At 47.4% G+C, this 19955-nt stretch overlaps 1 protein-coding gene across 4 annotated transcripts in view; it reads left to right on the forward strand.

Annotated features, from left to right (window-relative positions):
- Nucleotides 1–19955, forward strand: part of ARHGAP44 (Rho GTPase activating protein 44) — a 144552-nt gene that overhangs the window by 12922 nt on the left and 111675 nt on the right. The window lies entirely within an intron of this gene.

A 19955-nucleotide genomic window follows, 5' to 3' on the forward strand; every position in this document is an offset into this window, starting at 1 on the left:
CTCCCCCTTCTAGACTGGAAGCCCGTTGTCGTGTGGGGACCGTCTCTAGATGTTGCCAACTTGTCCTCCCCAAGCGCTTAGTACAGTGCCCTGCACACAGTAAGCGCTCAATAAATACGATCAAATGAATGAATACCGGCTCCGCTCCTGTCCGCTGTGTGACCTCGGGCAAGTTAGTCACTTCTCTGTGCGTCAGTTCCCTCGTCTGCAAAATGGGGATTTGTGAGGCCCATGTGGGACATGGATTGTGCCCAACCCCATGATAATATCAATAATGATGGTATTTCATTCGTTCATGACATCATATTTATTGAGCGCTTACTGTGTGCAGAGCACTGTATTAAGCGCTTGGGAAGGACAAGTCGGCAACTTATAGAGACGGTCCCTACCCAACGACGGGCTCACGGTCTATTTGTTAAGCGCCTAAGCAGCGTGGCTCAGTGGAAAGAGCCCGGGCTTGGGAGCCAGAGGTCACGGGTTCTAATCCTGGCTCCGCCACTTGTCAGCTGTGTGACTTTGGGCAAGTCACTTCACTTCTCTGGGCCTCAGTGACCTCATCCGTAAAATGGGGATTAAGACTGTGAGCCCCACGAGGGACAACTTCAGCACCTTGTATCCCCCCCCAGCACTTAGAACAGTGCTTTGCACATAGTAAGCGCTTAACAAATGCCATCATTATTTATTTATTTATTTGTTAAGCGCTTACTATGTGACGGTTGGGTAGGGGCCGTCTCTATATGTTGCCGACTTGTCCTTCCCAAGCGCTTAGTACAGTGCTCTGCACACAGTAAGCGCTCAGTAAATACGATTGAATGGATATGTGCCAAGCACTGTTCTAAGCAGTGGATCTCGTATCCACCCGAGCGCTTAGTACAGTGCTTGCCTCGTAGTAAACCTGAACAAATACTGTTTTAAAAAAAGTAACGCGTGCGATTGAGGGACAATGAGGAGGTGGCTAAAACGAGTGGTACGGAGATTTTGCGTGATGCGGACAGTCTTCCCAGTCTAAGTGGGAGGGAGAACAGATAATTAAGCCATGTGTTGCGTAAGGGGAAACTGAGGCGCAGAGTGGCCGGGAAGTGCCCAGGTTCACACAGAAGGCAAATTCTACAGAATTCAGAGAAGCAGTATGGCTCAGTGGAAAGGGCCCGGGCTTTGGAGTCAGAGGTCATGGGTTCAAATTCTGGCTCCACCTTGAGCCCACTGTTGGGTAGGGACCGTCTCTCGATGTTGCCAACTTGTGCTTCCCAAGCGCTTAGTACAGTGCTCTGCACACAGTAAGCGCTCAATAAATACGATTGAATGAATGAATGAATGAATATTTATTCCATTTATTTTATTTTGTTAATATGTTTTGTTTTGTTCTCTGTCTCCCCCTTCTGTGCTGTGAGCCCACTGTTGGTTAGGGACCGTCTCTAGATGTTGCCAACTTGGACCTCCCAAGCGCTTAGTACAGTGCTCTGCACACAGTAAGCGCTCAATAAATACGATCGAATGAGTGAATGAGTGCTTCTCCTGGATATCCTGCCATGGGCTCAAACCGACCACGTCCAAAACCCACCCCATCTTCTCACCTAAATCCTGAGCTCCCTCAGACATGGCCATCATTGTGGACGGCCTCCTCCCTGACTCAAAAAGCCTGCAAACTTGGCATTCCCCTTTTTGGATCCTTACGGCATTTGTTAGCAACTTACTATGCGCCAAACACTGTTTGAAGCACTGGGGTAAGTCTATAAGTCTTCCCCCTCCTCCTCCCCCTCCGCCTTACCTCCTTCCCCTCTCCACAGCACCTGTATCTATGTATATACGTTTGTACGGATTTATTACTCGATTTATTAATTTATTTTATTTGTACATATCTATTCTATTTATTTTATGTTGTTAATATGTTTTGTTTTGTTCTCTGTCTCCCCCTTCTAGACTGTGAGCCCGCTGTTGGGTAGGGACCGTCCCTAGATGTTGCCCACTTGGACTTCCCAAGCGCTTAGCACAGTGCTCTGCACACAGTAAGCGCTCAATAAATACGATGGAATGAATGAATGAATAAATACGACTGAATGAATGAACAAGTGGTGGAGCCCATATTAGAAACCATGTCCTCTGAGTCCCAAGCCCGTGCTCTCTCCACTAAGCTAGGGGATCAGAGACTAAGTAGGAGGGAGAACGGGTGCTGAAAACCTTATACATATTTATTATTCTATTTATTTTGTTAATTTTGACACCTGTCTACATGTTTTGTCTTGTTGTCTGTCTCCCCCTTCTAGACTGTGAGCCCATTGTCAGGTAGGGACCGTCTCTATATGTTGCCGACCTGTCCTTCCCAAGCTCTTAGTACAGTGTTCTGCACACAGTAAGCGCTCAATTAATATTATCGCATGAAAGGGGGCCTGGATTGCAATCCTACTACTGTGATGACTGGCTTGCCACACCTTTTTCTGACGGGCTGACCTTATTTTCCTCCAGTCTCTGGGGAATCTTCCCAACGGGAAGGGCGGGAATAGGAAGCGCCCGTCTCATCGCCCTGGATCGTTCCGGCTGAGACTGAACTGGGCAGCCCTCCCTGCCCGTTCGTTCATTCATTCATTCAATCGTATTTATTGAGCGCTGACTGTGTGCAGAGCACTGTACTAAGCGCTTGGGAAGGACAAGTCGGCGACATATAGAGATGGTCATTACCCACCAGTGGGCTCACAGTCTAGAAAGGGGAGACAAACAAAACAAAACGTGCGGACGGGTGTCAAGTCGTCAGAACAAATAGAAATAAAGCCAAGTGCACCTCCCTTCCTCTCCCCCTCGCCCCCCTCTCCATCCCCCCCCATCTTACCCCCTTCCCTTCCCCACAGCACCTGTATATATGTATATATGTTTGTACATATTTATTACTCTATTTATTTTACTTGTACACATCTATCCTATTTATTTTATTTTGTTAGTATGTTTGGTTTTGTTCTCTGTCTCCCCCTTTTAGACTGTGAGCCCACTGTTGGGTAGGGACTGTCTCTATATGTTGCCAATTTGTACTTCCCAAGCGCTTAGTACAGTACTCTGCACATAGTAAGCGCTCAATAAATACGATTGATGATGATGATGATGAAAATGAATAGAATAGTAAATATGTACGAGTAAAATGGAGTAATAAATCTGTACAAATATATATACAGGGGCTGTGAGGAGGGGAAGGAGGTAGGGCCTGGGGGATGGGGAGGAGGAGAGGAAAGAGGGGGCTCAGTTTGGGAAGGCCTCCTGGAGGAGGTCAGTAGGGATTTGAAGGAAGGAAGAGAGCTAATTTGGCGGATGTGCGGAGGGTGGGAATTCCAGGCCGGGGGTCGACGGCGGGACGGGCGAGAACGAGGCCCGGTGAGGAGATTAGTGGCAGAGGAGCGGAGCATGCGGGCTGGGCCGGAGAAGGACAGAAGGGAGGTGAGGTAGGAGGGGGGCGAGGTGATGGACAGCCTCGAAGCCCAGAGTGAGGAGTTTTGGCTCCATGCGTAGGTTGACAGGCAGCCACTGGAGATTTTGGAGGAGGGGAGTAACACGCCCAGAGCGTTTCTGCACAGAGACGATCCGGGCAGCAGCGTGAAGTGTAGACTGAAGTGGGGAGAGACAGGAGGGTGGGAGATCAGAGAAGAGGCTGATGCAGTCATCCAGTCAGGATAAAATGAGAGATTGAACCAGCAGATGAGAGATTAAACCAGCTGTTTGAGTGGCTTCCCCATCACCTCGGGCAGGCCCTGCCAGGGGAAGCGGCTACTCACTGGAGCCGTCTGAATCCTGGGAGCTGAGGCAGGAACTGAAAATTTTCAGTTCTGGTATTTATTAAACCTTTACACTGCTAAGGTTTCCCTGGTTTAATCGATTTCCCTGCGGCCAAATCACTTAAGCGCTTAGTACAGTGCTCTGCACACAGTAAGTGCTCAGTAAATACGATTGATTGATTGATTATCTTCCCCATGCCTCAGTTTTTTCATCAGCCAAATGGGAATAAAATACCCATTTTTCCTTCCCCTGAGACTGTGAGCCCCTTTGGGAAGGACTCCGATTCTCACCTGATCGTATTTACCTCAGTGCTTCATTCATTGTCGTATTTATTGAGTGCTTACTGTGTGCAGAGCGCTGTACTAAGCGCTTGGGAAGTACAAGTTGGCAACATATAGAGACGGTCCCTCCCGAACAACGGGCTCACAGTGCATGGCACGTTGGACTTTAATACCGTTGGTGGTGGTATTATTATTGTTCATTCATTCATTGTCGTATTTATTGAGCGCTTACTGTGTGCAGAGCACTGTACTAAGCGCTTGGGAAGTCCAAGTCGGCAGCATATAGAGACGGTCCCTACCCAACGACGGGCTCACGGTCTACAAGGGGGAGACGGACAACAAAACAAAACATGTGGACGGGTGTCAAGTCGTCAGAACAAATAGAATTAAAGCTATATGCACATCACTAACAAAATAAAATAAAATAAAATGTGGTGTTATGATTGAGAAGCAGTATAGTCTCGTGGTTAGAGCATGGGTCTAGGGGTCAGAGGACCTGGGTTCTAATCCCGGCTCTGCCGTTGGCCTGCCGGGTGACCTTGGGAAAGTGGCTTCTCTCCTCTGTGCCTCAGTTCCCTCATTTGCAAAAGTGGGGATTCAGTAGCTTAGTTCTCCGCCCTACTTAGACTGTGAACCCCACGTGGGACCTAATTACGCTGTGTCTCCCGTAGTGTTGAGTACAGTGCTTAGCACAGAGTAAGCGCTTAACAAATACCACAGTTAGGATTAGATCAGCGCAGTCCCTGTACCGTAGGGACTTCCCAATTTTAAGAAGGAGGAAGAGCAGGGAATTTATCCTCATTTTACAGATGAGGAGACTGAGGATTAGAGAAAGTAACTGATGTGCCTCAGTTTTTCATTATTATTATTTTTGTGTATTTGTTAAGCACTTGCTGTGTGCCATTTATTCATTCAGTCATATTTATTGAGCGCTACCGTGTGCAGAGCACTGTACTAAGCACTTGGGAGAGTTCGGCGCTTAGAACAGTGCTTTGCACATAGTAAGCGCTTAATAAATACCATCATTATTATTATTATTACAGTATGACGATAAACACATTCCCTGCCCACAGTGAGCTGTGTATTAAGCACAGTTGTAGATTCAAGATAATCAGGTTGGATACAGTCTGTGTCCCTCATACGGCTCAGTCTTAATCCCCATTTTGCAGATGAGGTAACTGAGACACAGAGAATCAATCAATCAATCAATCGTATTTATTGAGCGTTTACTGTGTGCAGAGCACTGTACTAAGCGCTTGGGAAGTACAAGTCGGCAACATATAGAGACAGTCCCTACCCAACAGCGGGCTCACAGTCTAGAGAAGGTAAGTGACTTCTCCAAGATCACACGGCAGTCAAGTCCCACAGTCCCATTCGATCCATTGATCATCTTGAGTGCTTCTTCATTCAATCGTATTTATTGAACGCTTACTGTGGGCAGGGCACTGGACTAAGCGCTTGGGAAGTACAAATCGGCAACATATAGAGACGGTCCCTGCCCAACGACGGGCTCACGGTCTTGAAGGGGAGACAGACAGCAAAACAGAACAAGTGGACAGGTGTCAACGCCATCAGAATAAGTAGAATTATAATACTACTAATAATAATGATAGCATTTATTAAGCGCTTACTATGTGCAAAGCACTGTTCTAAGCGCTGGGGAGGTTACAAGCTGATCAGGTTGTCCCATGGAGGGGGGCTCACAGTCTTAATCCCCATTTTCCAGATGAGGTAACTGAGGCCCAGAGAATCAATCAATCAATCAATCGTATTTATTGAGCGCTTACTGTGTGCAGAGAACTGTACTAAGTGCTTGGGAAGTACAAGTTGGCACCATATAGAGACAGAGAAGTGAAGTGACTTGCCCAAAGTCACACAGCTGACGTGGCGGAGCCGGGATTTGAACCCATGACCTCTGACTCCAAAGCCCGGGCTCTTTCCACTGAGCCACGCTGCTTCAGCTTATAGCTATATATTCATAATAATAATAATAATAATAATAATGGCATTTGTGTGTGCTGAACACTGTACTAAGCGCTTGGGACAGTACAGTAGCAGCGTGGCTCAGTGGAAAGAGCCCAGGCTTTGGAGTCAGAGGTCGTGGGTTCAAATCCCAGCTCTGCCAATAGCCAGCTGTGTGACTTTGGGCAAGTCACTTAACTTCTCTGGGCCTCAGTTACCTCATCTGTGAAATGGGGATTAAGACTGTGAGCCCCCCCCGTGGGGCAACCTTATCACCTTGTAACCTCCCCAGCGCTTAGAACAGTGCTTTGCACATAGTAAGCGCTTAATAAATGCTATCATTAATATTATTATTATTACAGTAGAGCTATTATTATTATTAATAATAATAATGTTGGTATTTGTTAAGCACTTACTATGTGCCAAGCACTGTTCTAAGCGCTGGGGGGGATACAACGTAATCAAGGTTGTCCCACATGGGGCTCACAGTCTTCATCCCCATTTTACAGATGAGGAAACTGAGGTCCAGAGAAGTTAAGTGACTTGCCCAAAGTCACACAGCCGACAAGTGGAGGAGCCAGGATTAGAACCCACGACCTCTGACTCCCAAGCCCGGGCTCTTTCCACTGAGCCCCGCTGCTTCCCTATCAGACACAGCCCCTACCTTCAAGGAGCTTACGGTCTTGTGGAGGAGACAAACGTTAAAATAAATTACAGTTAGGGGAGAAACAATAAAATATAAAGATGTGTCTATCACGGCTAGGGGCCTGGGGGAGACGCACCCAAGTTTTTAGGGGATGTGACTGTTGAGGGAAAACAGGGGGTCGAGATAGTCAAGGAATCATATTTATTGAGCCCCTCCTGGGCGCCGAGCACGGTGCTGAGTGCCTGGATGCGTACGGTAAAACGGAGTTGATAAACCCGTTCCCCGCCCACGGGCTTACGGTTCAGAGGAGATGAAAGATGAATATGGGAAGGCCTCCTCCAGGATTTGTGATTTTATTAAAGTTTTGAAGGTGAGGAGAGCAGTATTGTGCCAGGAGGGGAGAGGGAGGGAGGTTCAGCAGAAGGGAAGGTGTGACTAAAAGGTTAGAGGCGGGAGAGACGAGAATTAATTGTAGCGTGTAGGTTGCTGAGGTGTGGTGGGAGAGGATCGCGGCTGAGTCAGTGAGAGAGAGAACCGATTGAGGGGTTTAAAGCCAATCGATCAATCAACTGTATTCACTGAGCATTTACTCGACGCCGAGCACTCTACCGAAGAGCTTGGGAGAGGACAGAAGAGTTGGTAGAAACGTTCGCGGCCCACCGCTGCCTGTGACAGTCCAGAGCCAATGGTCAGAAGGGTCTGCTTGATGCATAGAGGAATGGGGATCTACTGTACTTCCCAAGCGCTTAGTACAGTGCTCAGCACACAGTGAGCGCTCAATAAATACGATTGAATGAATGAATGAATTGGAGGTTTTTGAGACGTGGGAGATGTGCATCTGATGTTAGTAGAGGTCAGCTGGAGGCAGGGAGGTCAGCAAGGAGGCCGACGCAGGAGTTAAGTCCAAGTAGATGCTTGGACCAATGTAGTAGGAGTTTGGAGAGGAAAGGACAGATTCTGGAGAAGAAGCAGCTTGGCTGAGTGGAAAGGGCTTGGGCTTGGGAGTCGGAAGATGTGGGTTCTAATCCTGGCTCCTTGGACGAGTCACTTCGCTTCTCTGTGCTTCAGTTACGCCACCTGTAAAATGGGGATGAAGACGCTGAGCCCCACGTGGGACAATCTGCCGATCCTGTATCTACCCCAGTGTTTAGAACGGTGCTTGGCCCAAAGTAAGAGCTTTACAGATACCATAATTCTCATTATGATGTGGTGAAGGAAGAACCTGAAGGATCTGGTGACGGACTGAATATGGGTGTTGAAAGAGAGGAGTTGAGGATAATGCCAGTGGTAGAACTGCGATGAGAACTCAGGTCTACCAGCCATGCTCTTTCCATTAGGCGACGCTACGTACCATCCCGACTTTATTGTCCCAACTGAGACACAGCGGTTAAGTGACCTGCCCGAGGTCAAGGGGCGAGACTTGAACCCAAGTCTTCTGATCCTTAGAGCTGTGACAGGTTTGGACTAGCCCACGGGGAAATTAGGCCCACTCACTGTCCACCTGTTCCCAGAAGGCAAGACTATGTCCTCAGGACACCATGACAGACCACGTTGATCTTTGGAATACTTCCGAGGTGGTCCAGGGACACCCCAAGTTGGCGAGGGCAAAATGAGAAGGGGAAGTGGGAGGAATGTTGAGGTACAGGGGGAAATGGAGGTAAATAGTTAAAGGAAAAAGGATGGGCAGCCATTGGAGTGGTTCCCAGAATGAGGTTCTGGAAAGATGATCCGGACAGCAGAGTGAAGTACAATCTGGAAAGGGGAGAGGCTGGAGGCAGGGAGGCCAGTGAGGAGGCTGATGCGGTAATCAAGCAGGAAGGTGACAAGCATTGAACAGAGAGTAGATGGAGAGTTAGAGCAGATTCTGGAAATGTAAGGGACACCAGCCTGAACTGGAGGCTTGAAAGAGAGGGATGGATAAAGGATAATGCCAAGTTTGGGCTTGAGAAAATGGAGGGAGGGAGGATGGTGTGAGGGGAAGACGTTCGATGCAGGTATACCCTGGAGGCAAAAAGACATTTGAGATCACAGAGGAAGAGACTATACGGCTAGTGGGATAGATTGGAAGATCACCTGCAGAGAGATGGTTGAAGCTGTGGGGCAGAAGAACTCCTCAAGGGAGCAGATTTGATGAAGAAGAGAAGATAAAGCCTGGGAGGCAGAAGGAGATCTGGGAAAAGCGAGCGGGAAGAATTGGCCAGAGAGGGGAAAAGCGGATACAGGAGAGGACTGCGTCGGAACCGTCAAGGTTAGACTGTGTTTCCAGGAGGAGGGAGAGGTCTGCCAAATTGTACTTCCCAAGCACTTAGTATAGTGCTCTGCACACAGTAAGCGCTCAGTAAATACGATTGAATGAATGAATGCAGTGTCAATTAATCAGTCTGTGGTATTTATTGAGCACTTGCTGTGTTCGATCGTTTATTCAGTCGTATTTATTGGGCACTTACTGTGTGCAGAGCACTGTATTAAGTGCTTGGAAAGTACAATTCAGCAATAGAGAGAGACAACACGGGCTTACAGTCCAGAAGCAGGGAGACAGACATCAAAACAAGAAAACGGGCATTAATATAAATAAATAGAATTATAGATATGCACAAGTGAGTGAGGTGGGGAGGTGGGTAGAGCGAAGGAAGTGAGTCGGGGTGACGTGGAGGGGGAGCTGAGGAAAAGGGGGCTCAGTCTGGGAAGGCCTCTTGGAGGAGGTGAGCTTTCAGATTTGTTAATATGTTTTGTTTTCTTCTCTGTCTCCCCCTTCTAGACTGAATGAGTGTCTGCATGTGTGTCTGTCCCCTTCTAGACTGTGAGCCCACTGTTGGGTAAGGACCGTCTCTATATGTTGCCAATTTGTACTTCCCAAGCACTTAGTACAGTGATCTGCACACAGTAAGTGCTTAATAAATACGATTGATTGATTGATTGATTGAAGGGGGAAGACTGATTGTTGGGTGGATTTGAGGAGGGAGGGCATTCCAGGCCAGAGGTGGGATGAGGGCCAGGGGCCGATGGCGGGACAGGCGAGAATGAGGCACAGTGAGTAAGTTCGCACCAGAGGAGCGGAGGGCGTGGAGATGGAGAAGGATGGAGAAGGAGAGAAGGGAGGTGAGGAAGGAGGGGGCGAGGGGATGGAGAGCTTTGAGGCCAATAGTGAGGAGTTTGTGGTTGCTACGGAGGTTGTTAGGCAACCACTGGAGATTTTTGAGGAGGGAGGAGACATGCCCAGAACGTTTCTGTAGAAAGATAATCCGGGCAGCAGCGTGAAGTGTAGACCGAAGTGGGGAGAGGTAGGAGGTTGGGAGGTTAGACGAGGCCGATGCAGTAATCCAGTCGGGATAGGATGAGTGGTTGTACTAACGTGGTAGCGGTTTGGATGGAGAGGAGAGGGCGGATCTTGGCGATGTTGAGAAGCAGCGTGGCTCAGGGGAAAGAGCCCGGGCTTGGGTGTCAGAGGTCAGGGGTTCTAGTCCCGGCTCCGCCACTTGTCGGCTGGGTGACTTTGGGCAAGTCACTTCGCTTCTCTGGACCTCAGTTCCCTCATCTGTAAAATGGGGCTGAATGCTGTGAGCCCCACATGGGACAACCTGATCACCTTGTATCCTCCCCAGCACTTAGAACAGTGCTTTGCGCATAGTAAGCGCTCAACAAATGCCATCATTATTATTATTATTATGTTGTGAAGGTGACGGATTTGGTGACGGATTGGATGTGTGGGCTGAATGAGAGAGCGGAGTCAAGGATGACACCAAGGTCGTGGGCTTGTTCGGAGCACTAGGCGCTTGGGAGAGTACAATTTAACAGAGTTACTAGACATGTTCCCAGACCACAATGGTGTCGAAGGCAACTGGGAGGTCAAGGGGATCAGTCCGTTGGCTGGAGGGCATTTGAGAGCTGGGAAAGTGTGGTCTCAGCAGATTGGAGAGGGTGGGAATCGGTTAATAGCGGATCAAGAAGAGCGTTGGAGAAGAGGAAGTGGGCGTATAAACCCCATTCTAGGAATTTGGACAGATAGGATAGAAAGATGGAGGGACGATAGCTGGAAGATTCAGTGGGGTCCGGAGTGGATTTTTAGAGGATAAGGAAGATGAGTAAGGGATTGAAGGCAGGAGGAAAAGGAGCCACCAAAGTGAGCGGTTGAATCAGTGGTATTTATTGAGCACTTACTGTGTGCCGAACACTGTATTAAGTGCTTGGGAGAATACAGGAGAACAGAGTTGTTTTTTTTTTTCAAATGGCATTTGTTAAGCGCTTACTATGTGCAAAGCACTGTTCTAAGCGCCGGGGAGGTTACAAGGTGATCAGGTTGTCCCATGGGGGGGCTGACAGTCTTAATCCCTGTTTTCCAGATGAGGTAACTGAGGCCCAGAGAATAATAATAATAATAGTGATGTCATTTATTAAACGCTTACTATGTACAAAGCACTGTTCTAAGCACTGGGGAGGTTACACAGTGATCAGGTTGTCCCACGGGGGGCTCACAATCTTAATCTCCATTTTCCAGATGAGGCAACTGAGGCCCAGAGTAGTTAAGTGACTTGCCCAAAGTCACACAGCTGACAATTGGCGGGGCCGGGCTTTGAACCCGTGACCTCTGACTCCAAAGCCCGGGCTCTTTCCACTGAGCCACGCTGCTTCTCACAAGTGTGACGTGAAGTGACTTGCCCAAAGTCACCCAGTTGACAAGTGGCGGAGCCGGAATTTGAACCCACGACCTCTGACTCCAAAGCCCGGGCTCTTTCCACCGAGTCACGCTGCTCAGGGCACGCAATCCCTGCCCACAAGGAGTTTATAGTCAGGGGGGTCGGAGATGGTGGTCAGGGAAGGGAAAAGGATGGGGGCAGAAAACAACCTCGCTTGGCCCGTCTTTAGTCATTAAAAAAAGCGTCCAACGCTCGTTTCCAGCACTGGGAGCGAAGTGTGTTGATGTTGGCAGTTTGGCGGGGCAGCCTGGCTCTGAGTGGACTCAGGCTGACACCGCTCCGCCCTCGGGGAGCGTCTCCGTCCTGACGGGAAGTTGGAGTGAAAGCTTTAGGTTGCTGAGGTGAGAGGGACGAAGAGGAAGGGAATGCAACCGGACAGGACAACCCCGGAGACGGCTCAAAGGGGCACCCTGCGCTCCTGGCTCCGCTCGGGGGACGCGGTGTTGGTTTTTGGGACGCAGCGACACGTGGGCCGAAGCCTCGGATGGGTGCGGCGAGGGGCATCGGTTCATTTCACTCCAGCGCTTAACAAAAATGCTATCGTTATTGTTTCAGTCTCAGAACCGAGCGGGACCTCAAGAGGTCTTCCCGTCCAGTCCCCTGCTTCCGGGCCGGTGGGTGTCCGTCTTGGTTAAGGGTCGCCAGGAATGGGGGCTCCGCACCATCCCACGGTCACTCAGTCCCAAGGAGAGACCCGAGCTTTTCCCTTGCGTCCAGCTAAGTTTCACCTCGGCTTAAGCTGGTTTTCTGTGGACAGACAGCTCCTCCAGGCTGGACAGACTGTGTCTGTTTTCCGTCCTTTCCATCGTCGCTTATCTCTTGAAATTTCTCCTCATTCTTTCATTCAGTCGTGTTTATTGAGCACTGACTGTGTGCAGAGCACTGTACTAAGCACTTGGGAAGTCCAAGTCGGCGACATATAGAGACGGTCCCTGCCCAACAACGGGCTCACAGTCTAGAAGGGGAAGACAGACAATCAAACAATAATAATAATAATAATAATGTCGGTATTTGTTAAACGCTTACTATGTGCAAAGCACTGTTCTAAGCGCTGGGGTAGATACAAGGTAATCGTGTTGTCCCACGTGGGGCTCACGGTCTTCATCTCCATTTTACAGATGAGGGAACTGAGGCCCAGAGAAGTGAAGTGACTTACCCAAAGTCACACGGCTGACAAGTGGCGGAGCCAGGATTTGAACCCATGACAAAACACGACAAAACAAAACATGTGGATGGGTGTCAAGTCGTCGGAATAAAGAGAATTAAAGCTAAATGCACATCATTAACAAAATTAATAGAATAGTAAATACGTACAAGTAAAATAGAGTGATAAATCTGTACAAATATATATACAGGTGCTATGGGGAGGGAAAGGAGGTAGGGCCGGGGGGATGGGGAGGAGGAGAGGAAAAAGGGGGCTCAGTCTGGGAAGGCCTCCCGGAGGAGGTGAGCTCTCAGGAGGATTTTGAAGAGAGGAAGAGAGCTAGCTTGGCAGATGTGGGGAGGGAGGGCATTCCAGGCCAGGGGGATGATGTGGGCCGGGGGTCGGCGGCGGGACAGGCAAGAACGAGGCACGGTGAGGAGATTAGCGGCAGTGGAGCGGAGGGTGCGGGCTGCGCTGTAGGAGGAGAGAAGGGAGGTGAGGTAGGAGGGGGCGAGGTGATGGGGAGCCTTGAAGCCGAGGGTGAGGAGTTTCTGCCTGATGCGTAGGTTGATTGGTAGCCACTGGAGATTTTTGAGGAGGGGAGTAACATACCCAGAGCGTTTCTGGACAAAGACAATCCGGGCAGCAGCGTGAAGTATGGATTGAAGAGGGGAGAGACAGGAGGATGGGAGATCGGAGAGGAGGCCGATACAGTAATCCAGACGGGATAGGATGAGAGCTTGAACGAGCAGGGTAGCGATTTGGATGGAGAGGAAAGGGCGGATCTTGGCGATGTTGCGGAGCTGAGACCGGCAGGTTTTGGTGATGGCTTGGATGCGAGCGGAGCCGAGGATGACACCGAGGTTGCGGGCTTGTGAGACGGGAAGGATGGTAGTGCCGTCAACAGTGATGGGAAAGTCAGGGAGAGGGCAGGGTTTGGGAGGGAAGACAAGGAGTTCAGTCTTGGACAAAGGTGATCCGGGCCCAGAAGGGCAAGACTTCCGGCCCCTTTGGATATCTCTTTCGGTGCAGACAAGTTAGTTTGGTGGTGCGGTCCGCCCGGCAAAGGTTATTGGAGCTGTAGAGCGGGGCGGGAAACAGGGCAGAAAAAGAAGGGAGTCAAAATAATCACGTTCCACAGATAATCCCCAAATTGAAATGACTCTCCAATGCTACAAGCCCGTTACCATGCCTGCTAAGATGCAGAAAAGTTGGTTGAGGTTTTTTAACTTCCTTCCAGGCTCCGGTGGGGTGTTTATAAACAGTGAAAGGGTTGAGGATCCAGTGAGGTTTTACCCTCGTTGATTTTAATTTGAGGTCACTTGATGTACGATCAGGAAGGCAACATGGCCTAGTGGGAAGAGCAGAGAGGTGGAAATTAGGAGAACCATATTCTAGTCCCAACTCAGCCACTTGTGGAAATAACATGGGCCCGGGGGTCAGAAGGTCATGGGTTCTCATCCCGGCTCCGCTACTTAATAATAATAATAATAATAATGGCATTTATTAAGCGCTTACTATGTGCAAAGCACTGTTCTAAGCGCCGGGGGGATTACAAGGTGATCAGATTGTCCCACGGAGGGCTCACAGTCTTAATCCCCATTTTCCAGATGAGGTCACTGAGGCCCAGAGAAGTGAAGTGACTTGCCCAAAGTCACACAGCTGACAATTGGCAGAGCCGGGATTTGAACCCATGACCTCTGACTCCAAAGCCCAGGCTCTTTCCCGGCTCCGCCAGTTGTCAGCTGGGTGACTTTGGGCAAGTCACTTAACTTCTCTGGGCCTCAGGTACCTCATCTGGAAAATGGGGATGAAGACTGTGAGCCCCCCATGGGCCAACCTGATCACCTTGGAACCTCCCCAGCGCTTAGAACAGTGCTTTGCCCATAGTAAGCGCTTAATAAATGCCATCATTAGTATTATTATTATGGGGAGAGATGAGTCGGGGCGGGTTTGAGGTGTGAGAGAATTCCAGGCAGGGAGAAAGGCGTGAGGATGAACTTGGATACCGGAGGGAGAGTCAGGAAGGAAGGATGGTAAGAAGTTTAGGTCGGGAGGAGCGAAGAACCTGGGCCAGTGTGCTGAGGATTAAGAGAACAGATCTGTAAGAAGGAGATGAAACAACGAGGTATAGCGGAAAGAGCCCGGACTTGGGAATCAGAGGTCGTGGGTTCAAATTCCGGCTCCGCCTCTTGTCAGCTGTGTGACTTTGGGCAAGTCACTTCACTTCTCTGGGCCTCAGTTACCTCGTCGGTAAAATGGGGTTGAAGACTGAGAGCCCCACGGGACAACCTGATCACCTTGTATCCGCCCCAGTGCCTAGAACAGTGCTTTGCACATAGTAAGCACTTAATAAATGCCATTATTATTATTATTATTTCCACTGAGCCACGCTACTTTTGTGCTGTGTGGCCTTGGGAAAGTCACTTCACTTCTCCATGCCTGTTACCTCATCTGTAAAATGAGGATTAAGACTGTGAGCCCCATGTGTGACAGAGGCTGTATCTAACCCTATTTGCTTGTATACACCCCATAATTAATTAATTAATTAATTAATTAATTAAATCATATTTATTGAGCGCTTACTGTGTGCAGAGCACTGTACTAAGCGCTTGGGAAGTACAGGTTGACAACATATAGAGACGGTCCCTACCCCACAGTGGGTTCACAGTCTAGAAGGGGGAGACAGAGAACAAAACAATCAATCAATCAATCAATCGTATTTATGGAGTGCTTACTGTGTGCAGAGCACTATACTAAGCGCTTGGGAAGTACAAGTTGGCAACATATAGAGACGGTCCCTACCCAACACTGGGCTCACAGTCTAGAAGGGTGGGGGGGACACAAAACATATTAACAAGACAAGACAAAGACATATTAATAAAATAAATAAAATAAATAGAATATGTACAAGCAAAATAAATAAATAACTAACTTAGTAGAGTCCCTGCCACACAGAGCTTAACAAATACCACAATCATTGTTATTAATATTCTTTCCTACATTTATTCAATCATATTTGAATTGATTGTACATATTGTACATATTTATTACTCATTTAGTTTACTTGTACATATCTAGTCTATTTATTTTATTTTGTTAATATGTTTGGTTTTGTTCTCTGTCTCCTCCTTCTAGATTGTGAGCCCACTGTTGGGTAGGGACCGTCTCTAGATGTTGCCAACTTGGACTTCCCAAGCGCGTAGTACAGTGCTCTGCACACAGTAAGCGCTCAATAAATATGATTGATTGATTGATTGATATTGATTGAGGACTTAACCGTGTGCAAAGCACTATATTAAGCACTTGGGAGAGTGCAATTGAACAACAAACAGATACTTTCGTTGCCCACAACGGGCTCACATCTAGAGAGGGAGACAGACATTAATATAAATAAGTAAATCGGAGATATATAAGGATATATTCACCTGTGCTGAGGGGATGGGAGGAAGGATGAATTAAAGGGAGCAAGTCCGGGGGATGCAGAAGGGAGTGGAAGAGAGGAGGGATTAATCAGGGAAGGCTTCTTGGAGGAGATGTGCCTTCAATCAATCAATCAATCATATTTATTGAGCGCTTACTGTGTGCAGAGCACTGTACTAAGCGCTTGGAAAGTACAAGTTTGCAACATATAGAGACAGTCCCTACCCAACAGTGGGCTCACAGTCTAAAATGGGGAGACAGAGAACAAAACCAAACATACTAACAAAATAAAATAAATAGAATAGATATGTACAAGTAAAATAAATAAATAGAGTAATAAATATGTAAGAACATATATACATATATACAGGTGTTGTGGGGAAGGGATGGGGGAGAGCAATTATTTGTATGATATGAGGAGGGATAGGCTGCGATAGGAGAGTAGTGAGGTGAGATAGGAGGAGGGCAAAATTATCAAGTGCTTTAAAGCCAATAGTGAGGAGTTTTTGTTCCATATGGAGTTTATTACATAACCGCTCTGTGCGTCAGTTTCCTTATCTGTCAAATGGGGATGAAAGAAATACCTGTTCTCCCTTCATCTTAACCTCACGTGGGACAAGAACTCTCCGATTGGATTCCGTTTTTTCTGCCCCAGTGCTAAGCACGTACTAAATGCTTAATACATATATTTCTTTAAAGACCATTATCAGCTGTCCAGTATTTTAGGTCACCAAAGAAGCACGTTGAAAGAGAAACTCTTCTTGGGATCTGATTGAAAGCTCTGTTCAGGCCCCCGGCGCCCGTGACTTTTAAACCCGGCGGGGTCAAAAATCGGGATTTGAGGAATAACACCTGGGGGAAAGATCAGAACGGAGATCCCCACAGCACCTGTATATATTATATATGTTTGTACATATTTATTACTCTATTTATTTACTTATTTATTTTACTTGTACATATCTATCCTATTTATTTTATTTTGTTATTATGTTTGGTCTTGTTCTCTGTCTCCCCCTTTTAGACTGTGAGCCCACTTTTGGGTAGGGACTGTCTCTATATGTTGCCAATTTGTACTTCCCAAGCGCTTCGTACAGTGCTCTGCACATAGTAAGCGCTCAATAAATACGATTGATGATGATGATGATGAGAATGGCAGAGCCCAAGTTTGCAAAGTAGCACAGCCTGTGAAGTTTGAGCGTCGCTGCTGAGCTGAATAATAATAATAATAATGATAATAATAATAATAATAAAATCAGTGGCATTTATTGAGCACATACTGTATGCCCCTGGGAGAATATTGTCTTCAGAGTTGGTAGACAGTTTTTGCCTTTGAGGAGCTGACAGTCTAGAGAGAGTAATTAATAATAACAATGATAATAATTATTATAAACATTATTATGATGATGATAATTGTAGTATTTCTACATGTTACTTTTATTAATGATGTGTATATAGCTATAATTCTAATTATTCAGATGGTATTGACCCTTGTGTATCTGTTTTGTTGTCTGTCTCCCCCTTTTTGACTGTGAGCCCATCGTTGGGTAGGGACCGTCTCTACGTGCTGCCGGATTTGCACTTCCCAAGCGCTTAGTCCAGTGCTCTGCACACAGTAAGCGCTCAATAAATACGATTGAATGAATGAGGGAATGAGAGTTAAGCGCTTGCAAAGTGCCAAGCAAGTATATTCTTGGTATATTCTGACTCACATGGGACATACGGTCTGAGGAGAGAGGAAAGATATTGCATGCCCACTTTACAGATGAGAAACGGGCATAATAATAAGAATAATGATGGCATTTATTAAGAAGCGACTTGCCCAAGGTCATATAGAAAGCACTGGCAACATGTTGCTGGAGAAGCAGCGTGGTTCAGTGGAAAGAGCCCGGGCTCTAGAGTCAGAAGTCGTGGGTTCAAATCCTGGCTCCGCCAACTGTCAGCTGTGTGACTGTGGGCAAGTCACTTCACTTCTCTGGGCCTCAGTTCCCTCATCTGGAAAATGGGGATGAAGACCGGGAGCCCCCCACGGGACAACCTCATCACCTTGTAACCTCCCCAGCGCTTAGAACAGTGCTTTGCGCATAGTAAGCGCTTAACAAATATCATCATTATTATTATTATCCGCTGTCGGAGGATTCTGCCTGGGGGAAAAAGCCAAGAACAAGAATTAGACAAAAATCACCCACAGAATAAGGTAATAGCAAAATTAATAATAATAATAATAATAATAATAACAATGATGATGGCATTTGATAAGTGCTTACTATGTGCCAAGCACTGTTCTAAGCACTGGGGGGTGGGGGGATAGAAGGTGATCAGGTTGTCCCACTTGGGGCTCACAGTCTTCATCCCCATTTTACAGATGAGGTAACTGAGGCTCAGAGAATAATAGTAATAATAATGATGGCATTTATTAAGAGCCAAGCACTGTTCTAAGCACTGGGGGGATAGAAGGTGATCAGGTTGTCCCACTTGGGGCTCATAGTCTTCATCCCCATTTTACAGATGAGGTAACTGAGGCTCAGAGAATAATAATAATAATGATGGCATTTATTAAGCACTTACTATGTGCAAAGCACTGTTCTAAGCGCTGGGGGGATAGAAGGTGATCAGGCTGTCCCACTTGGGGCTCATAGTCTTCATCCCCATTTTATAGATGAGGTAACTGAGGCTCAGAGAATAATAATAATAATGATGATGGCATTTATTAAGTGCTTACTATGTGCAAAGCACTGTTCTAAGCACTGGGGAGGTTACAAGGTGATCAGGTTGTCCCATGGGGGGCTAACAGTCTTCATCCCCATTTTACAGATGAGGTAACTGAGGCTCAGAGAATAATAATAATAATGATGGCAGTTATTAAGTGCTTACTATGTGCCAAGCACTGTTCTAAGCACTGGGGGGATAGAAGGTGATCATTGGGCCGTCCCACTTGGGGCTCACAGTCTTCATCCCCATTTTACAGATGAGGTAACTGAGGCTCAGAGAATAATAATAATAATAATAATAATAATAATAATAATAATGATGGCATTTATTAAGCTCTTACTATGTGCAAAGCACTGTTCTAAGCACAGGGGAGGTTACAAGGTGATCAGGTTGTCCCATGGGGGGCTCACAGTCTTCATCCCCATTTTACAGATGAGGAAACTGAGGCTCAGAGAATAATAATAATAATAATAATGATGGCATTTATTCAGCACTTACTATGTGTCAAGCACTGTTCTAAGCGTTGGGGGGATAGAAGGTGATCAGGCTGTTCCACTTGGGGCTCACAGTCTTCATCCCCATTTTACAGATGAGGTAACTGAGGCTCAGAGAATAATAATAATAACGATGGCATTTATTAAGCGCTTACTATGTGCAAAGCACTGTCCTAAGCGCTGGGGAGGTTACAAGGTGATCAGGTTGTCCCACGGGGGGCTCACAGTCTTCATCCCCATTTTCCAGATGAGGGAACAGAGGCCCAGAGAAGTGAAGTGACTTGCCCAAAGTCACCCAGCTGACAATTGGCGGAGCCGGGATTTGAACCCATGACCTCTGACTCCCAAGCCCGGGCTCTTTCCACTGAGCCATGCTGCTTTGAAATAGTAAAATAAATTGCAGGGAGGAGAAGCAGCAGACCCTAAGGATAAGGAGGTAACGGTTGTGGGGTCCCCCCCGTGGGACCACCTGATCACTTTGTAACCTCCCCAGCGCTTAGAACAGTGCATTGAACATAGTAAGCGCTTGGAGAAGCAGCGTGGCTCAGTGGAAAGAGCCCGGGCTTCGGCGTCAGAGGTTATGGGTTCAAATCCCGCCTCTGCCAATTGTCAGCTGTGTGACTTTGGACAAGTCACTTCACTTCTCTGGGCCTCAGTGACCTCATCTGGAAAATGGGGACTGTGAGCCCCCCCGTGGGACAACCTGATCGCCTTGTAACCTCCCCAGCGCTTAGAACAGTGCTTTGCACTTAGTAAGCGCTAATAAATGTCATTATTATTATTAATAATAATAATAAATGCCATCGTTATTATTATTATCGATATTAGTATTACTATCAATCAATC

The sequence above is a fragment of the Tachyglossus aculeatus genome, unplaced genomic scaffold (genome assembly GCF_015852505.1).
Source record: "Tachyglossus aculeatus isolate mTacAcu1 unplaced genomic scaffold, mTacAcu1.pri scaffold_1_arrow_ctg1, whole genome shotgun sequence".
Classification (NCBI taxonomy): domain Eukaryota; kingdom Metazoa; phylum Chordata; class Mammalia; order Monotremata; family Tachyglossidae; genus Tachyglossus; species Tachyglossus aculeatus.